This window comes from Microtus ochrogaster, chromosome 17, assembly GCF_000317375.1.
Source record: "Microtus ochrogaster isolate Prairie Vole_2 chromosome 17, MicOch1.0, whole genome shotgun sequence".
In the NCBI taxonomy this organism is placed as follows: Eukaryota; Metazoa; Chordata; class Mammalia; order Rodentia; family Cricetidae; genus Microtus; species Microtus ochrogaster.
In genome coordinates, this window is record NC_022019.1 from 9273783 (window position 1) to 9293514 (window position 19732).

At 50.7% G+C, this 19732-nt stretch overlaps 1 protein-coding gene and 1 pseudogene across 2 annotated transcripts in view; both read left to right on the plus strand.

Annotated features, from left to right (window-relative positions):
* The window catches only part of Slc25a37 (solute carrier family 25 member 37), a 40589-nt gene that overhangs the window by 8503 nt on the left and 12354 nt on the right, over positions 1 to 19732 (plus strand). The gene's annotated exons all lie outside the window — the stretch shown is intronic.
* LOC101991462 lies at positions 15638 to 16085 on the plus strand (annotated as a pseudogene).

Genomic DNA, 19732 nt, shown 5'->3' on the forward strand with positions numbered 1-19732 from the left:
TATCTATCTATCTAGACAGGGTCTCAGTATATAGTCCTGGAACTCACATGTAGACCAAGCCAGCCTCTAATTTACAGAGCTCAGCCCACCTCTGCCTCCTGAGCGCTGGGATTAAATCCCAGTGTGGGTTCTGGGGATCAAATTCAGGTTCTTCTGTTTGCAAGGCAAATGCTTTGCCAGCTAAGCTGTCTCCCCATTTCCCACTCTCCCATTCTTCCACCCTGGAGATCACTGACGTTCACCTCCATGGGTCCTAGTTCTGACCCAGAACCTCCCTGCCTCATCGTCTGTCGCCTTCCTTGGTCCATTACGGCAGCTGCTGCCAGGCCTTCGGCTTCCTCACCTTTGCTTCTTTACACTTAGTTCTGGACTTGAGACCATGGGTAGTTTGGCACTGCCCCCACTGGCACCCTTTGGGCCCTGAGCTCTGGGTCTGCCCTCCTACGCCCCACCAACTGCTTCTGACCACCTAACTGCCTCTGCTTTCCTCACTGCTACAAGATACATCTCTTCTTAGCTTACAGAGAAACCAGGACCCCAGACGGGCTCATCTTCCTGTCAGTGTCCTTCAGGCTCTTTCGTTTTCCAACCCTCACTGTAAGGGTGCAGGTGTCTCTTCTTTCTGTAGGCCAGCGGTTCTCAACCTTCCCAATGCTGCAACCCTTTAATACAGGTCCTCATGTCGTGGTGACCGCCAGCCATAAAATTATTTCGTTACTACTTCATAACTGCAATTTTGCTGGTGTCATGAATCATAATGTAAATATCTGATATGCAGGATATCTGATATGTGACATTGGGAAAGGGTCTTTCTGTCCCAAAGGGTTGCAGCCCACAGGTTGAGAACTGCTGCTCCAGGGGACGTTGACAGTGACAGGGAGGTGTGATGTTCATGAACCACCCAGATACCACAGGACCGAGTCCTGACTTTACACCTGGGGCATGTGACCTAACCTCTATCACCTCAGGTCCCTTCCTTGCAGACTGGGGGACATTATTAACCTCAGACGTATCTTGCGAGGTTACTGAAAGAAAAAAATGTGACAATGTCTGCCCCGTCCCCTGCGTGGTGAGGCTCTCAGTAAACGGTGCATGAGATAGTCATCTATTTCGCCTCCCTTGGGTGACCCAGTCCAGGGTCTTCAGCCCCTCCTCCATCCAATGGCTCCTCTAGAGCATTTCTGCAGACCGGGGCCAGCTTTGTTGTCTCAGATAAACAAGTCCATTCTAAACTTTATACTGGCATTGTAAGAGGATTGTTGTCATGTGATCCCCCCTTCCTCACGTCCCAGTTCCCGCACCTGGTGTGTGTCCTGGCTTGTGTTTTGAGACCGTGTCTCTTGTCGTCCAGGGTGGCTTTGAACTCACTTTGTAGCTAAGGATGACCCTTGTACTTCTGATTCTCCTGCCTATTCCACCTGAGGGCTGGGATCACAGACGCGCCCTGCATGGATCCGCCGGCTTCTGTACTCACCACTCTCTGTATTCTGCTAGTGATCTTCTTGGGTTTTGCAACTGACTCCCTCCTGGTCCTTGGGTACTTGCTCGGCACTCCTTCGTCTCCCAAGCTCACAGGGAGTGTTCTGGTCTTAGAGTGTTCTGGTCTTAGTTTCCATTCGGGCTGCTAACTCCGCCATCCCTTTCGATCTCTCCATCTCCAGTCCAGGCGCTCAGGAACTGAAGCACCAGTGGTCTCGAAGACATCATGTGTCTCTTTTCGGTGCCCTCTCCAGCCACTCCTGGACTCAGCATGTCTGAACAGCATAACCTATTTATTGGTTTAGGCTTCTCTTTTGCTCACCTCAGTGGTGCCCTTCTGAGAGCATATTCCCAACTCTTTGGTGTGACGTCTTCAACTTCTTCCTGGCTCCTGCTTGTGTATCTCCGGGTCCAAGGTCTCTCTACCGCGCTTCTCCACCCCGCTGCCATGCTTTAGGGTCTTCGGATTTGCCGATGGGTCTTGGCTTCCGGGATGCCCCCTCTTTCCTCTCTTAATTTTTCTCTACGGTGTCTTTTCCTTCTAACACACATTACCATTTGCTTGTTTATAGTGTTTAGAGTTTATTTGCGGTTACAGCATTCTTTATAATTATTTGTGGACTTCCTCTCCTCTTTAGACTATCCACTTCCGGGAGGCGGGGCTTGTGTTCTGTAAATCTCTGCCTTTCTGTGACCTGAAACCCAATAGGTGCCAGGAAGCATTTGGCGAATCAGTTTCTGCTGAGACCATTCTCCATTCTGCAGAGATCGCCCTTCACAGCTGCTCCTGGGCACCTGACCTCAGAGCCCTCTAGGTTGATTCCTCTGAAATCCGAAGTGCGGCAGCACCAGTTGCGAGTCACATCTGCTGAGACACCGTGATCAGGATTCTGGGCACCACAGTTTTCAATAGGGAAGGTCCTAGGCCTGGACTGCCTACAGCATTTATGAGAGTCAAACCGAGATCCTGCTGTAAGGGTCATCTAGCTGGCTTGCATGGTGCCAGGCCCTGGGGGTGGGGGTGGGGGGAGAAGCAGCTCTGCCTTCCTGCATTGGACCTCAGGGTCCAGTGACTTGGGCTAGAAGGATGAGGTGGGAGTCGTCCGGTTCTGGAGTAGCCAGACTGCTGCTTTCTTGAAGGTCTGGAGTTTAGCGCACTGTGGCCTGGCTTCCTTTGGGGACACTGTTGAGTAAAGACAGTGATGGTGGATCCTGACTGCCCCCACCCTGCCAGTCATTCTACAAGTTGACACTGGCTCACAGAGGCGCCTTTGAAAACATCCCCCTGCCGTGCTGTCTCCCAGACAGCCCAGGATGCTGCAGCTTAGTCACCCAGGGGCCACAGCCTTAAACCCGTGTCTTTTTCTTTTTTCTTTTTTGCAGAGAAAATAAAATGTGTTGTAATTGGGAGAAATCCCAGCCGGCTTGGGGCAACAGTTGCATAACAGGTTTAGCAAATGTCTGTCCTCTGATGGTCGAGCTTAGCCTGGGTCGCCAATGGTACTTCCTGTGTCTGACGAGCTCCTGCGTCCGTCAGACATGGCTGGGCAGAGCCTAATTCCAGAACCCGGAGGTTCCGACTGTCCACATAGTAGATGATGCATGCTGTGGCTGGAGCAAGCCCCTGCTCCTGTATTTCAGTGTGCCGAGAGTTTTTACCCCCCAGGATGGCTGGGAAGGGTGCTTCTGAGATGTACCTGTAGGCTGGGGCTCAGAAGAGGTGCACATATGTTCTGTTATGCTGGCATTGAAGCCATTTTAAGCTAGGGGACAGACAGCCTTCTGTATTTAATTCCTGGTCCTGCCTTTAAGCAGTTTCAGTGTTGAGGAAGTCATCTCTCTGAGCTGTGTTAGAATTCTGTTGTCCACGAGGGCTGTACGCTTCTCATCTGAAGGCGGAAAGAGTGGCCATGCTTGGCCTGTCTTCCATTTGCTCCGTTTGCATCTTAGGGATGATGCAGCCAGTTTTGTGAGGAGCCCAAAGTGTTTTTTGTTTTCGTTTTGTTTTTTGAGACAGGGTTTTTCTGTAGCTTTGGAGCCTGTCCTGGAACTAGCTCTTGTAAATGAGGTTGGCCTCGAACTCACAGAGATTCACCTGCCTCTGCCTCCCGAGTGCTGGGATTAAAGGCGTGCACCACCACCCCTCGACCCAAAGTGGCTTTTTTTTTTTGGTGTTGTTGTTGGTTTGTTTTTTCTTGTTTGAAACGGACTTTTGCCATTGTAGTCCATGCTGGCCTCTGACTCCTAATCTTCCAGTTTCAGCTTCTCAAAGTGCTGAGATTATGTATTACCCTACATACAGAGAACATAGGTTTTTTTTTTATTTTGTTTTGTTTTCTGTTTTTCTCTCTCTCCCTCCCTCCTCCCTCCCTCCCTCTCTCCTCCTTTCTCCCTCCTCCTTCATTCCTCCCTCCTCTCTAAGTGTGGGTGTTGGTGTCATGGCATCAGAGGTCAGAGGTCAGCTTTGAGTGCTGACCCTTACCTCCCCTCTTGTTGGGACAGTGTCTCTTGTTCACCACCGCACAGGTCAGGCTAGCTGGCCTGGCAGCTTCCAGAGACTGTCCTGTCTCCACCCCTCATCTTGGGATAGAACAATGAGATTATAGACAGCACTATGCCTGCCTTTATGTAGGATCTGGGGATGAAAACTCTGGTTCTCACTTGTGTGACAAGTGGCTTTTCACTGAGCCACCTCCTGCGCCTGGGATTAAAGCCCTATGCAGGCTGCTCCTCATATTTTATTTATTGTTAAACTGGGCTTTTAGGGAAAAGGGTAAATTCATGTAGGGCAGTGGGATTCCCTGTGGCTTTGACCTCTTACCCCGTTGAGCCCTCAGCTGCCTGCTGCTGTCTTTACCTGGGACACAAGGGAAGAGGAGGTGACCACCAGAAGGCACAGGGCTGTTGCTTGGGGGTTCTCTATGCACTAGCATTGCACACCCTCATTCTCATTTTGAGAATGTCCTCTGGAGCACCGGACAAATGGGTCTAGGGGTGTCTTGGGAGGGAGACCCCGGGATCAGCTGGCTCTGAACTGTGTATTGTCCTGGTTTCTGTGCTAGCTGATCTGTGTAGAAACAGCTGTCATTGTCTTGGGGTCCCCTGGCCTCCCTTTCTTCATGGTTTTTTGCTGGTACTTGGCATCAGGAATCAAAGGTGGGGATGAGTGCTGGCTTGTGGGTCACAGGTCTTGCCCTCACAGCCTCTGACTCAGCTATGGCCTGAGTGCAGGGTGCTCTCTGTTGGGACATGGCAAGGTGGTTAGGGGTGCCCCCAGGCTCTCTGGTACCTGGATTAAAAGTGCCGGGTAGCTGGTAGGTGATTAGTTTCAAGGAATTGGACCCAAAAGGATGTTTCTGGTGGTGGTGGTGGTGGTGGTGGTGGTGGTGGTGGTGGTGGTGGTGGTGGTGGTGTGCGTGTGCGTGTGCGTGTGATCTGCCCTGTGCATGGGTGTGCAAGTGAGCTGTGTGCATCTCAATGAAGAAGTGAGAGGTGGCTTCCCATAGTCACCATCTCTGGGTTTGGTTGCTCCTGTAGCCTCCAATCTGTTGCCTCCCTAATTCATGGTAATGTCTGGCTACCCTCAAGCAATGGTACTCATTGTAAGATGGATGCCTCACCCATGGGGTCTGATAACCAAGAGGATAGGTGCTTATTACATCAATTCCTTGAAGGGAGATAGACCATTCTCAGGGACTGTGCACATCAGAGGGAAGGAAAGGGTCTATGAGGCCTTGTGCTGGTTCCGTTGTATCTCAGCTTGTGTCTAGGCCTGAAGCTATGGGTGTTAGAACAGAGATGAATGCCGCTCATTCTGCTACATCACAGCAGGTCCCCTAGACACCAGCTCATCTTAGGGATCTCCTGATGATCTGCTTTGTGGACTAGGTCCTGATCCCTGGTGAGAACGCTTTGTTGTTTTGGGGTTCCTGAAGCTCAAGCTCAGCATTCTCCCTCAGTTCCCTTCTGGGAACTTCTTGGTGACTTACAGAGACCAGTCTGTCCTAGGGGTGAGAACATTGACTGTCTGAGCAGGGGAAGGTGGAAGCAAAGGTAGGAAAAGGGAAACACAGCTGGGCCAGAGGTATTGCTTTTCAGAATGGGGCCAGAATTAGTGAAAGCAGGAGTGGCCATGAAGTTTCGGGTTTGCCTAAGTAACTTACCTTACTGCCCCAGGTAGGAGGAAGGGAGAAACTCGAAAAGGCACAGCAAAGATACAAGGGTGTTTTCCAGAGATGCCAAGGACACCGGAGCTTGTTTTGGAGGTGGAAACTCATAGTGGTTACTTGTTCCCCGGGAAGGTGAGGGTGTGGCTGGGCATACTTCCCTTGTTAGCTTTCCTTCGGTTTAATGCCCATAGCTGCACTGATGCAGTGCAAGAGGACCCTCTGCTCCTGCTGGCCAATCCCAGGTGAGAGAGGGGCACCTGAAACATGCACTTGATGGAGTCCCATTTCTCCTGGGGGCAAATCCAGCACTACATGCACGGACCTCCTGACCACACCACCATGCGACTATGGCGGTCCCTGGCCCAAGAAGAGGCCTTGGTGACTCAGTTTGTTTTCTGGTTGCTCTGGTGGGGGATGGACCCTTTTCTGTGTCTAGCCAGTGCTGGGTAGTTCCACAGAAGACACAATAGAAGAAGAGATTTAGTCTGATTGAAGTCAAGCCCAAGAAAGCACCAAAGTGTAAGAAGGGAGTCTCTCTCCCCCTCACCCCTTCTTGTGCATGTATGTGGTATGCATGTGTGCGTACGTATGTGTGTTTGCATACATACATGTTTGGACGTGTGGGCAGATCCAAGTGTGTTTTTAGGGAGGCTTGAGCTTGATACCAGGTGTCTTTCTCCATGTATATGGAGGCAGGGTCTCTCAGTTGCCCCCCACCACCAGTTTGTTCCGGGACAGCTGCCTTCACCTCCCATGTGCTGAGGTTATAGGTGGGCCACCGTATCTGTCCAGCATCTACATCAGGTTCTGGGGTCTGAACTCTGGTCCTCGAACTTGTACAGCAAGCAGTTTGCCTGTGGAGCCATTTCCCTTGGAGCCTGGAGTTCCCTCCTTAATGAAGCCATACATCAAACTATTTTTCCCCCTTTAGTCTCATAGCGTTTCCAGAAACATCTGAGTTTCTAAGCACTTGGGCGTGCTGGGAAGGGAGAGGGTTCAAGGAACTCACTTCCAGAATTATTGAAGATTGACAAATGTGTGTTAGAGGTTCAAGGATGTCAGCTCAGAAATGGCCTTTAATTATAAACAGAGCAGCCCTCACAGTCTGCGAGTTGCTTTAGCCCTCAGCTACTTGTTTACTTCTGACAGACCCTTTCAAGTTTTGGATTGGAGCAGGAGAAGTTGAAAATGCAATGTGCTGTCACGGGGTGTATAGCGCCAGGACTACAGATAGCAGTGGGCTCTGTGGACCCTCAAATGTAGGGTTCTCCTCTCAGGCTTGGGAGCGGGCCTCCATCATCAGTATGGCGACACGTCCCAAGACCTTGCTCCTTGTGTTTTATGACAATGACATCCTAAGAAAGTTCCTGAAAGTCCCTTTCAGACCTTGGAAATCCAAAGTGACTGTAAAGATGGGCTGTCCCCAGAAGCCTCTGCACAATTGAGGGCAGATGTCTAATCTCAGAGCAGCCAGAGAGAAGGGACCAGGAAGTATAGGGGAGTGTTTTATTTTTCATCCCAGAGGCAGGACCCCAAGGAAGAGAGGTTTAGGCTCATCTTTCCTTGCAGTTCAAGGGCTATATTGACTGCACAGCAAGTGTGACTCAAACTCATGGCCTCTGTTCCTTGGGGCAGTGTGACTTCTAGGTGCTCTATTTAGACTTGGATATTGATGTAGACTCCCAGCCAGAGCAATTCTGCCTTGAGAAGAACGCTGGGATGGAGGATTGTTTGCAGTGCATTCTGGGAGAAGAGCCAGCTGCTCATGTCCTTTTTTTTGGGGGGGGGGGCTGCCTTGTCCCAGAATTCCAAAGTGCCCGCCTCAAAATTATAGTTTATTTTGTTGATTTGAAATCGCCAGCAAGAGCACAGGCCCTTCATTCGGGCAGCTCCAGAATGTTGACTGACTCCAGCCCCGCCCTGGAACCTAGGGGAGAATGTCCCAGATGTTTCTGGAGGGCTCTGTTTATAGCACTCTGACTCTTGCCCGCCGGAGACCTTTCACAAGTTCATCACCAGGAAGCTGAGTCATCCAGGGGTCAGCTGGCATGATCAAAAGTCATCCAGTGCTGCCAGCAGCACAGATAGCGTTGGCTGGGCACTTGGGGGGAGCGGTGTAGGAGTGGCCAAGTGGATGAGCTCAAGCTCCTCCTCCCACAGCATCCCCTCTCTCGGGATGAGGATTGGGGTGGCAGCTGCACATCCTGGGGTAAACAGCAAAGAGCCATCTCCTTCCATTCACTCAGATTCTTTCCTTCTCTGAATCCAAGGCCGAGGTCAGAACCTGACAGAAACACAGTGCAGAGGATAAAATGCCTTCCTTATGTCTCATGTTTGGGTTCAGCTCCCAGGCTCATCTCCGCACCCTGACCAGGTTTAGGGGCCAGCAGTCCCCTAAGTCACTCATCCACATTCCCGTACCACAGTCCCACGTGCCCGAGTCCCTTTCTTTTCTTTCCTGTGTGTGTATGTGTGTGCACGCGTCTGTGTTTATAAAGGCCAAAGGACAATGCTTAGTCATTACTCCTCAGGTACTGTTCACCCTGTGTGTGTTTCATACACACCAGCTTCACCTTCCCCAGCCTTGGCGTTGTTACTGCTTTGAGTCAGGGTCTCCTATGTAGCCCAGGCTGGCCTAGAACTCACAGAACTCTGCTTGTCTCTTCATCACGAGTGCTGGGATTTAAAAGGCTGGTGCTACCATGCCTAGCATTACCTTGCCTTTGTGAGACAGGCTAGGCTATTTGGCAAACTAGCCCCAGGTTTAACCTTCCTTTCCCGGTGCTGGGATTGCAAGAGTGAGCTGATGTGCCTGGCTTTTTTTTTTTTTTTTTTTTTTTTTAAATGTGGATTCTGGACATCTGACTCGGGCCTTTTGCAAGTACTTTACCAATGACTGAGCTATCTCCCAACCACAGGCAACTTTCTCTTTGTCCTACACATCCTCAACTTTCCCATCCTCAGCCTTGGTGTCCACCTTGCCATCACTCACTAATCTAAATTAGGTCCCCTGCACCTCATCTTATAGCACTGCCTATTTAAGATGGAGTTTGGGGTTTGGGGTTTCCTATTTCTCCCCTACTAGATCATAAATACCTCAAAGGCCGGAACCCCACCCACCTTGCTGGGCTTTGCCCCCAGGAGCACACTAGTGGGTAGCCTGTGGGAAGATCTCTGGCAGGACAGCCATTTTTCCCTACTGGGAATTCTGCAACCTGGGCTCACTCTCACCCTAGCCCCTCACCTTTCTGTCACCCCTGGTAGCTCTTCTCTTAGGCGGTTTTGGTTTAAATCACACGCCCTCCTCGTTCCTTCTTCCTAGGGAGAAGATTTTAGTTCGCCTTGGCTCTCACCTGTAATGGAAGCTTTCTTCCTTCTTTGCGTCCAGAGAAAACTTAACTCCAAAGTGTCAGGAATACATTGTGCATGCCACATAACGTCGGTTTAACGAGCGGGCCCCAGAGACTGAAACCTGGATCTTGTGATTGATCCTTTGGGGTGTCCTTTCCCGAGGCCTGTGAGTGTGATGCTTAGGGTTTCCTACCTGGTATCATCCTTCTGGAGACGAGGTAGAAGGTCCGTGAAGGAAGGGACACTGGTCCAGGTAGCATGGCTGGCCTGACCGCACATGTCCCTATGCTGTCGAGATTAACAGTAGAGTTTGTGCCAATTATGAACCCGGGAACTTATCTCCAAACCTTGGACCTCTGGGACGCTCTGAACCCTGGGACTCAGCTTTGCTGGTGTTCATGGCCTTGGCCGTATCCCTGTATGTTGTGCCCCGGACTCTGGAGGCACACATGGTAGTCAGTCTGGGGAGCACTTCAGACCCTGCTGTGTGCATGTGGGTGAAACCTTGTTGGCTCCCGACTCCTTGGCCATTGTTAAAATGTCTCGGTGAGGCACAGTGACCAACAGTGGATAATTCTCACAAGAAGCAGCCGCACAGATGCCTCGCCTGATATAATTACACGCAGAGGAATGAGCAAACGAAGGCTGGCGACAGGACCGCTCTGAATGCTGCTTTCTTCCTCTGTTTATTGGGCTAATCACTGGGCACACCGTAGAAGGTGTGGTGGCTCTGTGAAGGGTGTGGAAGCCGGCCTTGTAGAAGCTGGCAGGGCCGCACCCAGTTTGGAGGCATGCTCAGTGTGCCCATCTCCCGATGCGGTGTGGGTTTCTGCTGAGCTGCACCCCCTGAATCCCGGCCCCCCTCCCTTCCTTGGTATCAATGCCAAGGGCTGTGTCTCAGAGCCACCGGCCTTGTCACCCACCTGGTCTCTTACACAGACACATTGCTGGTTTTCGTCCATCCCCTTGCTCCTGAACAGCTGGGATGTGTCCTGGGAGGGTGTCTCCTGGGGAGGCGAGCGACTGTCACAGGCTGGGGAAGAAGTGCTGTGTCATCCAGGCTGGTTGGCCTATGGGAGGAACAGGGCTCGGGTTTTGTGGCCTAAGCATTTTGTCTTTCTTTTCAGATGCTTTCTCCATACACTTCTGGGCTAGGGACAGTGCTGTGGGGGGTGGGGGGGAGTGCGGGGAGGGCTGACCCCGCAGACAGCCTGGGCAGACAGATAGACAAAGGCTAGCTCCTGGAGGGCTGGCCTGCAGGAGACCTCAGGGAATTCTGAGTCCAGACTCTTGAGACACATGCTTGCAGCAAACTGTAGATTAAATCTTTTTGAAATTGAGACTAAATATACATATACATAAAATATGTTGTTTTGCCCTTTTTAAAACTCTGTGTGTATGTGTGGGTATGTTCACGTGTGGAAAGGCCAGAGATAACCTGGAATATTATTCCTAAGGAGCTGCCCATCTTTTTTTGTAAATTTTTAAATTACATTGACGTGCGCGCGCGCACACACACACACACACACACACACACACACACACACACACATGTATGTGCTTTGTCTATATGTATGTCTATGTACCACATGTGTGCTTGGTACCCACAGAGTTCAGAAGAGGGCATTGGCTATCCTAGAACTGGAATGACAGATAGATGTAAGCCATGATACAGACACTGGGAACTGAGCTCAGGTCTTCTATAAGAGCAGCAAGTGCTCTTAACTGCTGAGCCATCTCTCTAGCCCCTGATCATGTCTTTTGAGAGAGGGTCTCTTTTTACCCAAAACTGCTAGGCTGGCAGGCCAGAGAGCTCCAGGGATCCTTACCTCCGTCGCCAGTGCCTCTTTCTGTGCCTGGCGTCTGCATAGTTCTGGGGGTTGAGTCCTCGGGCTCGTTTGGCAAGCACACATTACTGACAGAGCCATCTCTTGCCTTTTCCACACATACCCGCCACTGATGTTTAATGCTTTTCCTTTGTGATGTGGCCAGACTCAGACATCTTTTCATCTTGCAAAACTAAACCCCAACTCTTAAAATAACGAACTCCTGTTTCCCCGCTCTCCAGACCCTAGCAGTCTCCATTCTGCTCCTCTTTGAATGGCGTTCCTTTGGTGCCCATGCAACCAGAATCTGCCCTTTTGCAATTGCTTATTTCAGTCAGCATAATGTCTTCCAGGTTCACCCATTATGGAACATGTCAGAATTTTCACCCTTTCTAAGGCTAGGCAGTATTTCATTGTACGACTAAGATCACATTTATCTTTGTCTGTGATGGACAACCGGACTCTTTCTGCCCATCCAAATACCCCGAGATCCTGCTTTCATTTCTCCTTGGTGTGGTATCCCCACAAGTGGAATTGCTGGATCCTTGGAAACTCTGCTTTTAACTTTTAGAAGAACTGCCTGGCTGTCCTTTAAACATCCCTACAGTAGTAAATAGTGTGTCTGAAGGAGAATGGCTCCCAAAGGCTTCTGTATTTGGATGCTAGGTCTCCAGTTGGTGGAACTGTTTGGGAAGGATAAGGATTAGGAGGTGTGATCCTGTTGTAGAAGAGGTGTGTCACTAGGGGTGGGATTTGAAGTGTCAAGGCCCTTATCAGATCCAGTTTCTCTCTCTCTTCTCCCCTCCCTCCCTCCGTGCCTCTATCTTGAGGCTAAGATGTAGGGTTTCAGCTAGTGCTCCAGCTGCATCCTTACCTGTATGCTGCTCTGCTCCCCACCATGACCATCTACCCTTGGAAGCTGTAAGCAAGCCCCCAGTTAAATGCTTCTTTGTATGAGTTCCTTGGTCATGTTGTCTCTTCACAGCAATGGAACAGTAGCTAGGACAAGTGCACGAGGGTTCGCGTTTTCCCTGGTTTTCAGCCTCTCTACACCCTTGGTTCTTTTTCTGACAGCGTCTCCCTGTACAGCCCTGGCTGAGCTTGAGTTTATATGCTTCCTGCCTTCACGTCCCAAGTGCCGGGATTTTAGGTGTGCACCACCGTGCCTTTCTAGGTGTGTTTAAAAACGTATTTTTAAATACAGGTGTTTTAAAGCTGCAGATAAGTCCATTGTACATTAATTACTGTACATTAATGTTGGAGGCTTACCTCCTTCAACTAAACATTCCTACACACTGACGCACCTTTGTTTATCGATGGTGCCGCCAGTTAAGCAGATTCTGAGGCTTGACATTCTGACTGTGTCCTTAGAGACAGTGTTAGCTCCGTTTCTTCCTTCAGCCTGTGTTTGCAGTTGTACAAGATGGTGAACAAAAGCACTAGGAGTCTGCCTGTCAAGCCTCCATGCCAGTGGGCTCCCAGAGAGGTGACACTACCGCTCAGTGTCTCTGTCGTGGCCAAGCTGCACAGGAAGTTGGGTCTCCTAACTTCCAGAACATTTTGGGGGACCATCTGTTTGGCAAAGTGAGTCTCACCACCATGTCAGCATTTGTACCGGGTGTGCATTCCTAGAGAATCTCAGGCCAGAACACCTGCATCCCATCTCTGGGCTGTGGGGAGGCTGAAGTCCTCCAACGCAACAGGGGTTGGGGGTCATGGGCAGGGGAGGGAGGCTCTCCTATGTGCAGACCTGCAGCTAATCTCGACCTTCACTTGTGTGCCATCCTGCGGCAGCCACACTTCCCTGCACTCCAGAAGTCATCCAACGAGGCCAAAGGCTTGCCCTTGAGGGGAGCTTGGCCATCACACACCACAGTGGTCTCAGTGTATCTTGTTGCACAAGGACCCTCTCCAGCCCTGGGCTGGAACTTTAGTACCCAGTAAAGGTGAGCCAGGAGGCCAGGTGAGCAAGCTTCCTGGAGCACTTTGTTTGCCACCCTTTTAGCCCATGTAAACTGATATTAGTGGCAGCTCCCCATCCCCCACACTAGGTAGCTGTCCAAGTTCCCTTTGTTATATAACCAGGATTAATTTAAGCAGCTCTATCCCTTCATTCAGAAATGGCAGGGAAGAGGAATGACTTGGGAGTCTTGGTGTCCCCAGTGGGACAGCCTGGGCAACTTCCCTTCCTCCTGGGTCTTTGCTTTCATTCTGTCGAGTGGGATGGCAGAACGGAAGGGTACCTCAGGTGTGCCGGAGTCTACAGGCAGTGTTTGATGGGTGGTTTCGCTCCCACCCCGGGCAGATAGATCTCAAGAGCGTCCTTCTCCAAGCAAGGAGTGTTGAAGGAAGGAATTAGCATAAACAACAGTTCCTGGGACTCTGGGTTTTTTTTTTTTTCCCCAAAAACCAAAACCAAACCAGGATTAGGTAACTGCTTGCCAGACCCAAAGTGAAGGGCTTTTGTCTTCACACCCTTTCTGGAAGATGATGCCTTCCAGACGAGGAGACACATCATTGCCTGAGACCATGGTTGGTGGAGGAAGAAGCCTTCACTTGAGATGCCTCTCCAGAGTCTACCCTGTGGTCGTCAGGAAGTGGAGGTGGCCCAGCCTCAAGCTCCTTTGGTCAGAGAGGATAGGAAATTAATGCTGTGGCCTGGAGTCCCCACCCAGGGCCCTGTGGCTAGGAACTTCCCCTCGGGAGCCCAGAGCCTGTTGTGTGGTTTATTGTCATCCTATTTTGTAGTCTAATGGGATTCTTTTTATACCTGTCCTGAAGTCCTGGGTGCCAAACATCTAGTTCTTTAGCAGCCAGCTAGGAGAACACTCCTCCAGGCTGGGTGAAGCTAGTCTGCATGGTGGATCTTGGGGAGAGTCCAGGCATCTATATTCCTAGAGATGGTTTCCCTCTCCCGCGTAGGGAACACACTGGTGGCTTCCTCCTCCTAGATTGGGAACACACTGCAGACTTTCTACAAGTCACTGTAGCAGAGACAAACCCTTATCGATCCCTTGGTCCCTGGACTAGCTGACCAACGTGCTTCCGTTTCCTCATTCCTTCACCAGGGGAAGCACACTAGGTAAGAGGTCTCTGCAGGTGAGGCAGCCGAAGGTCAGAGAGGTCAAGTAAGTTGCCAAGCTACAAAGTTGAATCAGGACTTCAGTGACTAGGTGGTAGAGGATTGGGCCATCTTTGTGACCCGGCTTCAGATCAGCTTTCGCTGTGCACCTGATGGATGGAGGCATGCATTGGTGGAGGATGAACTTGTGGAGGATGAACATGGAGATATCCTAAGGAGCTGTCCCTTCCTTTGACTATCAGACTGTTGAGACAACGCAGCCCAAGGTACTGGGATTTCCCCCCAGGAGTCTCCCACTTGGAGAAAGGAAGAGACTGGAGGCTGGTGGCAGTGTCCGCTGAGGGAGCTTATCTCCGGGGAGGAGTTCGCAACAGTTGTCAACATTTCAGATCACCTTGTAGGAGAGACCAGAGCTGAGGCAGTGATTGGCACTTGGCCTAAAACTGCCTAACTCACTCTACATTCCTCTTCCTTCTGTTTAAGCCAAAACCTCACAGCAGGACCCCGACAATGGAATGGGGGCGCCACTGGGCCTCTGTGTTTCTCTTCCCAGTGTGGGCACCTTGAATAAATCCCCTTTCCTCTGCTTTCCACAATGACTTGTGTTTTTTTTTTTTTTTTTTTTTTTTTTTTTTTTTTTTGGTTTTTCGAGACAGGGTTTCTCTGTGGCTTTGGAGCCTGTCCTGGAACTAGCTCTGTAGACCAGGCTGGTCTCGAACTCACAGAGATCCGCCTGCCTCTGCCTCCCGAGTGCTGGGATTAAAGGCGTGCGCCACCATCGCCCGGCCATGACTTGTATATTTAGTTGACCCATTTAAGACAGGTGCCTGAGTCTAGGTTGCTGGGACTGACCCTAACTCGGGTAATGAACTGCCAGTTCTCCTCCATGCCCCACTGTCCCCAGACTTTTGCCCACTGCCCCAGAGTGGCCATCCTCGGGCGTGAGGCCTCTCACCTGTCTCTGACCCTCTGACCCCGTCTCTATTCCATCCTGTCCCATCCTGTCCTATCCCATCCCTTCCCATCTTTATTGCACTGAGCTATCAATTAGCGTCCCCAGACAGAGAGTAAAAGCCGTGTCTCTGTGACGTCTTGTGTGGATGGTTGACGTGGGCTTCCACCGGACCCCGAGACTGGGTTTTTCAGCAAAATATAGTTGGAGGACAGGCAGAGGGCGCGGTCCCTGACCAGCTAGCTCTGTGTTACTTTTCCTTTGGAGCAGAACAAAGCGGGAGGTCCATGGTGGGGGGGAGGGGAGAGGGGGTAACACTTAGAAGGCGAATGAAAACTTTGAAGGTAGCCCTACCATGCCAGACAACCATTGCTGGCAGAGCCTCAGCCTGACCTTGCTTATCTTCCTGGATCCTTGTTCTCTCAGGCACGCGGCGTGAACCTGCCCCGGTACAGGCCAATAGGCTTCTGTGGTGCCTGCATGGGGACTCTTGTGTTAAATTTGTTCTTTTGTGGCCTGCCAAGCTTACCTATGCTTTGTGAAAATCACATGCTGTTTCTCCAGTTTGTCCTGACATCTTGTCCTTACTTGTGAATGGAGTGTTTACAAGCCATTCAAGTCCTCAAGACTGGCTGAGTCAGTGGGAGGCCTCAGAAGTGCGCTTTATTAGCAGGGAGTTGAACTGTGTCTCTTGGACGCATTAGCCTTTGGATACTGGTACGTTTCGAACATCCTGTTTAAAACACAGTGTTGGAATTGAGCTGCTGCTGTTTGGATCATGGCACCTGGCAAGACGGGCAAGTGTCGTGGTCTCTGGACGGCCAGGAAGTTCTGCAGTCCCCAGTGGAGTCCAGAGCGGCATGATGAACAATATAAGAAAGCCCACGTGGGCACAGCCCCGAATGCCAATCTTTTTAGACCTACTTCTCATGCCAAGGGAATTGTGCTGGAAAAAGCAGGGATTGAAGTCAAGCGGCTAAATTCTGCGGCCAGGAGGTGTGTCAGGGTGCAGCTCATCTAGAATGGCAGGGAGATTACAGCGTCTGTGCCCAGTGATGGCTGCTTGACCTTCACTGAGGAAAACCGTGAAGTTTTTGTTGCTGGATTTGGTCCAAATGGTCACGCCATGTTCCCAAGTACTTTCTAAGGCTGTTAAAGGAGCCAGTGTGTCTCTTTTGACCCTGTTCAAAGGCAAGAAGGAAACACCGAGAGAGCATGCGTTTTGACAATGGAAACACAATAGTAAATTTACATTTTCTGAAAATAAAAACAAATGAACTGCTATTATAGCACAGTTGAGAAACAGGTCCTTCAAGGGGGAGGCTGAGACAGGGCTCTGACCTGCTGAATGGATTGATGCCCTGATACAGGAAGAGGTCAGTTACCATGGGAGTGGAGGAGGGCCTGATGAGAGTGTTTGGCGAGATTTACTGTGTTGCTTGCCTTTGCCCTTTGGCCTTCCAAAATGCAGGGACCCTCCCCAAATATTGGCATATGTGCTTGGACTTCCCGGGCTGTGATCCCCAAACATGGTTGCTGTTACAGCTAGTTAAAAATGTTGTTATAGCAGAAGATGGCCTGAGACAATTACTGATTCAGCTCTATGTTTCTATCCCTCTAGATACCCTTCCTGCCCATGACCTCAGGGGGTATCTGGCCCAGATTCCTTTTCCGGAGACCAAATGGTGATATGTTGATTCAGCACTATATCTAGTTTGACTGGAGACAGTGGCCATGAGGTCTTTGGGGGAAGTGGCTCAGAACTTAGCCTGTGAGGACGCTGGTGTAGGCCATGCGTAGACAGAGCCCACTAAGAGCTGCCGGGACTTGAACTTGGGGGAACTGGGGGAACTTAGACAAAGGAGATGATTCTGTGTGGCTTAATGTGATCATAGAAGCAGTGCATGCTGGGGACAGGGAGGAATTTGGCTTAGAGCATCCCCGGAGTTGCGTCACTTGGTTCTCTACCACGATTTCCTCATGTATAAAATGAGGATGGCTTGCCGTTCTTTTCTTGTTTCTCTTACAGTATTTTCGGTAAATAGGGATAAGGGCATAGAGTCTGCCAGTCTGTCAATGACAGAAACAGGATTAGAGGCTCTGTTCTGAGTGGGCAGGAGTGACCCGTGTCTCAGGTTTCCCTTCTGTCTTCTAATGAGGTCACAGTTGCCCCCGTGAGATCCCAGGCCTGCTATCTGGTATCCTGGGAATTTGCCCCACCTGAAGGGTAGAGATCAGTTCATCCTTGAGGTGTGTCTCACTTGGGGTGTTCTGAGAGTGTCTTGAGTAAACTGGCCAGGCGTGGATTCTTTTGTCCCTCCCTGCTCTCTGTCGGGTCTTCTGGAGAAAGGATTAAACCCAAGTACAGCTCCCGGCGTCAGGAATGGGAGCCGGTGCCTGGTATCCTTGGAGCCATAGGCATGCTATGAGCTGCTGCCCTAGGTAGAGGGGACACCCAAGTGGTGTATGTGACAGGGGCCACAGCTTTGGAGAGAGCAGCCAGTCTGTCTGGGGACCCCGAAGGGAGGGTTTCTGTCTGTCCAGCCGAATGTCTGAGATTTCCTGCTGGCTGTTTTAAGTAGCATATAGCCATGCCTGGGAAGTTAGCTGATTCACGGGCTCAATTCTGGCCCTCCTTTCTGTTGTCTGGTCCTAACCTGCCTTTCCTAGAGCCATCTTCAGATGCCCATGTAATGTTCCAGCTCTTCCTCTGAGTCTTGGTCAGTGCTCCTCCTATCCCCATACCTTCCTGAGGGACATCCCTGCACATCATATCCCAGTCACACGATCTTGTCTGCCGGTTAACTCTGCTTGTCCACATGGTCCTCTTTCCTCAAATACCCTCCCCCCCATGCCTGTGCGCTCCTCCAGCTGGTTCATTGTCTCCATAACCTCTGTGAATGGGCTTGCTTTATATTTTTCTCGGAGAGTCTAGAAAATTAAATAGCCTAGAAAGAGCTGTAGTGACAAGTTCTGACAGCTCAATGCTCTGTCCCTTTTCCTAGCTGAAGCTTGAGTGGCCCCTCCCTGGCCACCTTGGAGGTGAGAGTCTTTGTGCCCTGGTGCGCCCCTGTGTGGCCATAGGGGGAGAAGCAGGCTTGGTTCTATGACTTTTCACACAGCCTGAGGAACTTTGTTACTCTGGCCAAGGTGGAATTCCATTCAACACACGATGCAGTTTGTCCCCCAGAAACAGCAAGTGTCTTGGCTGGAGCCTAGTTTAGTCAGCAGAGTGTTTGCCTGACATGCACAAGGACCTGGTTTAATGGCTAGCACAGCAAGCAAAACTAGCATTACCACCGAAAGCACACCCTACTGGACCCTGCGGGTTTCAGTGCTGTCCCGACACGGGGAGTGGCAGCTGTGAGGATCCTTCCTTGTCATAGGTAGCCAGGAAGGCAGGACTGCGGGACATGGACATAATGCCATTCAGAGGATGGGGATCCCTGAGGGTCAGGAGTGAAGGGAGGGCAGAACCTTTGCTGTTTGCATCTGAACACACTTTCTCTTGGCCGCCTCCTTACACTGGGGCCACCTGAAGAAATTCCGGAACTTCGGCGTGGTATCAGGCTCCTCCAGGCCCGTTCTCCTCACTGTTCTAACTCTGTCCTCCTAGCTGGTATTGCAGCTGGACCAGCCTTTCTGCTTGCTCCCAATTAGAAGTTCTCAGCAGAGGCGGTGCAGCCAGCATGGGAGGTCTCTGATCAGAATACACGTTCTGGAGCGCCCCCTGTGCGTGCTGTGTGGACTCCTGCTTCGCCACCGTTTCAGAAGACAGCAACGACCACTCGGGGTGGTCATCTTCTCTTGCTGCTCTCTAAACATCACAGGACGCGGATTTCCCCCTGATTAAATAGACACATAGGCCTGTCTTTATTTTCATACGTCTGGATGGGGAAGTATGTCTTGTGGGTGTGGTTTCTAAATCAGATGGTGTAAATTCAAAGCACGGAGGATGAGTTAGAGCAAAGCGTATCGACTCCTATGAAAGCAGTGTGATAAAATTCCTTACTTTGTATGCTAATTTTAAAGATTAACTTTTTACGAAAAGCAAAACGTGAGCTGGAATTCAGAGCTTATGGGTGAGCTGAGGTGTGTGCAATGCATCGTTAACGTCATGGTTTCTCCTCCGGGACTTAGCCCACTGCATCATTCTTGGTTAGTGGGTATGGGAATGATGCTGGCTGCTGGCTGTTTATACAGGATTTCAAAGGACCAGGATGGGACCATTGTGAGTCTGTCTTCTGTAGAGCAAAATGAAAAGGGGTGCAGGTTCTAATTGAGCAATGCTGGTGAGTTAGGGGTACTGGAAAGTTAGGGGTGCTGGTGTGTTTGGGATACTGGTGAATTAGGGGTGTTGGTATGTTAGGGGTACTGGCGAATTAGCAGTGCTTTTGGGTTAGGGGTACTGATGAATTAGGGGTGCTGGTGGGTTACGGTATTGGTGGATTAGTGTGTTGGTGGGTTAGGGGCATAGGTAAATTGAGTATTGAGGGCTTTACTGTTCATGCTGCTTCTAGAGTTTTGGGGTTCCACATTTGTAGTATTTGTAGTATTCCACTATTTGTAGACATCCCAAGGATTCTGGAAGAACTGACATGGCTCTACAAGGCCTGGGTGAATTTAGAGCTTCATTCCAAAAGACATTGCTTCCCACAGAACACTTGGCCAGAGGAGCCTCTTCCTGCTGGCCTTGGGCTGTGATCCACGGTGGGGTGAGTCATGAGGAGGTCTCTACTTGGGAATAAACTCCTAGGCCCCATCCTCTGTGTTGTGGGTGGCTGTTGGTGGAAGATGGCCTTGTGTGTCTGCAAGGCAGCCTCAGCTCCCAGTGTGGCGGGAACTCAGTGGAGTGCATGAGCCGAGCGTGTGT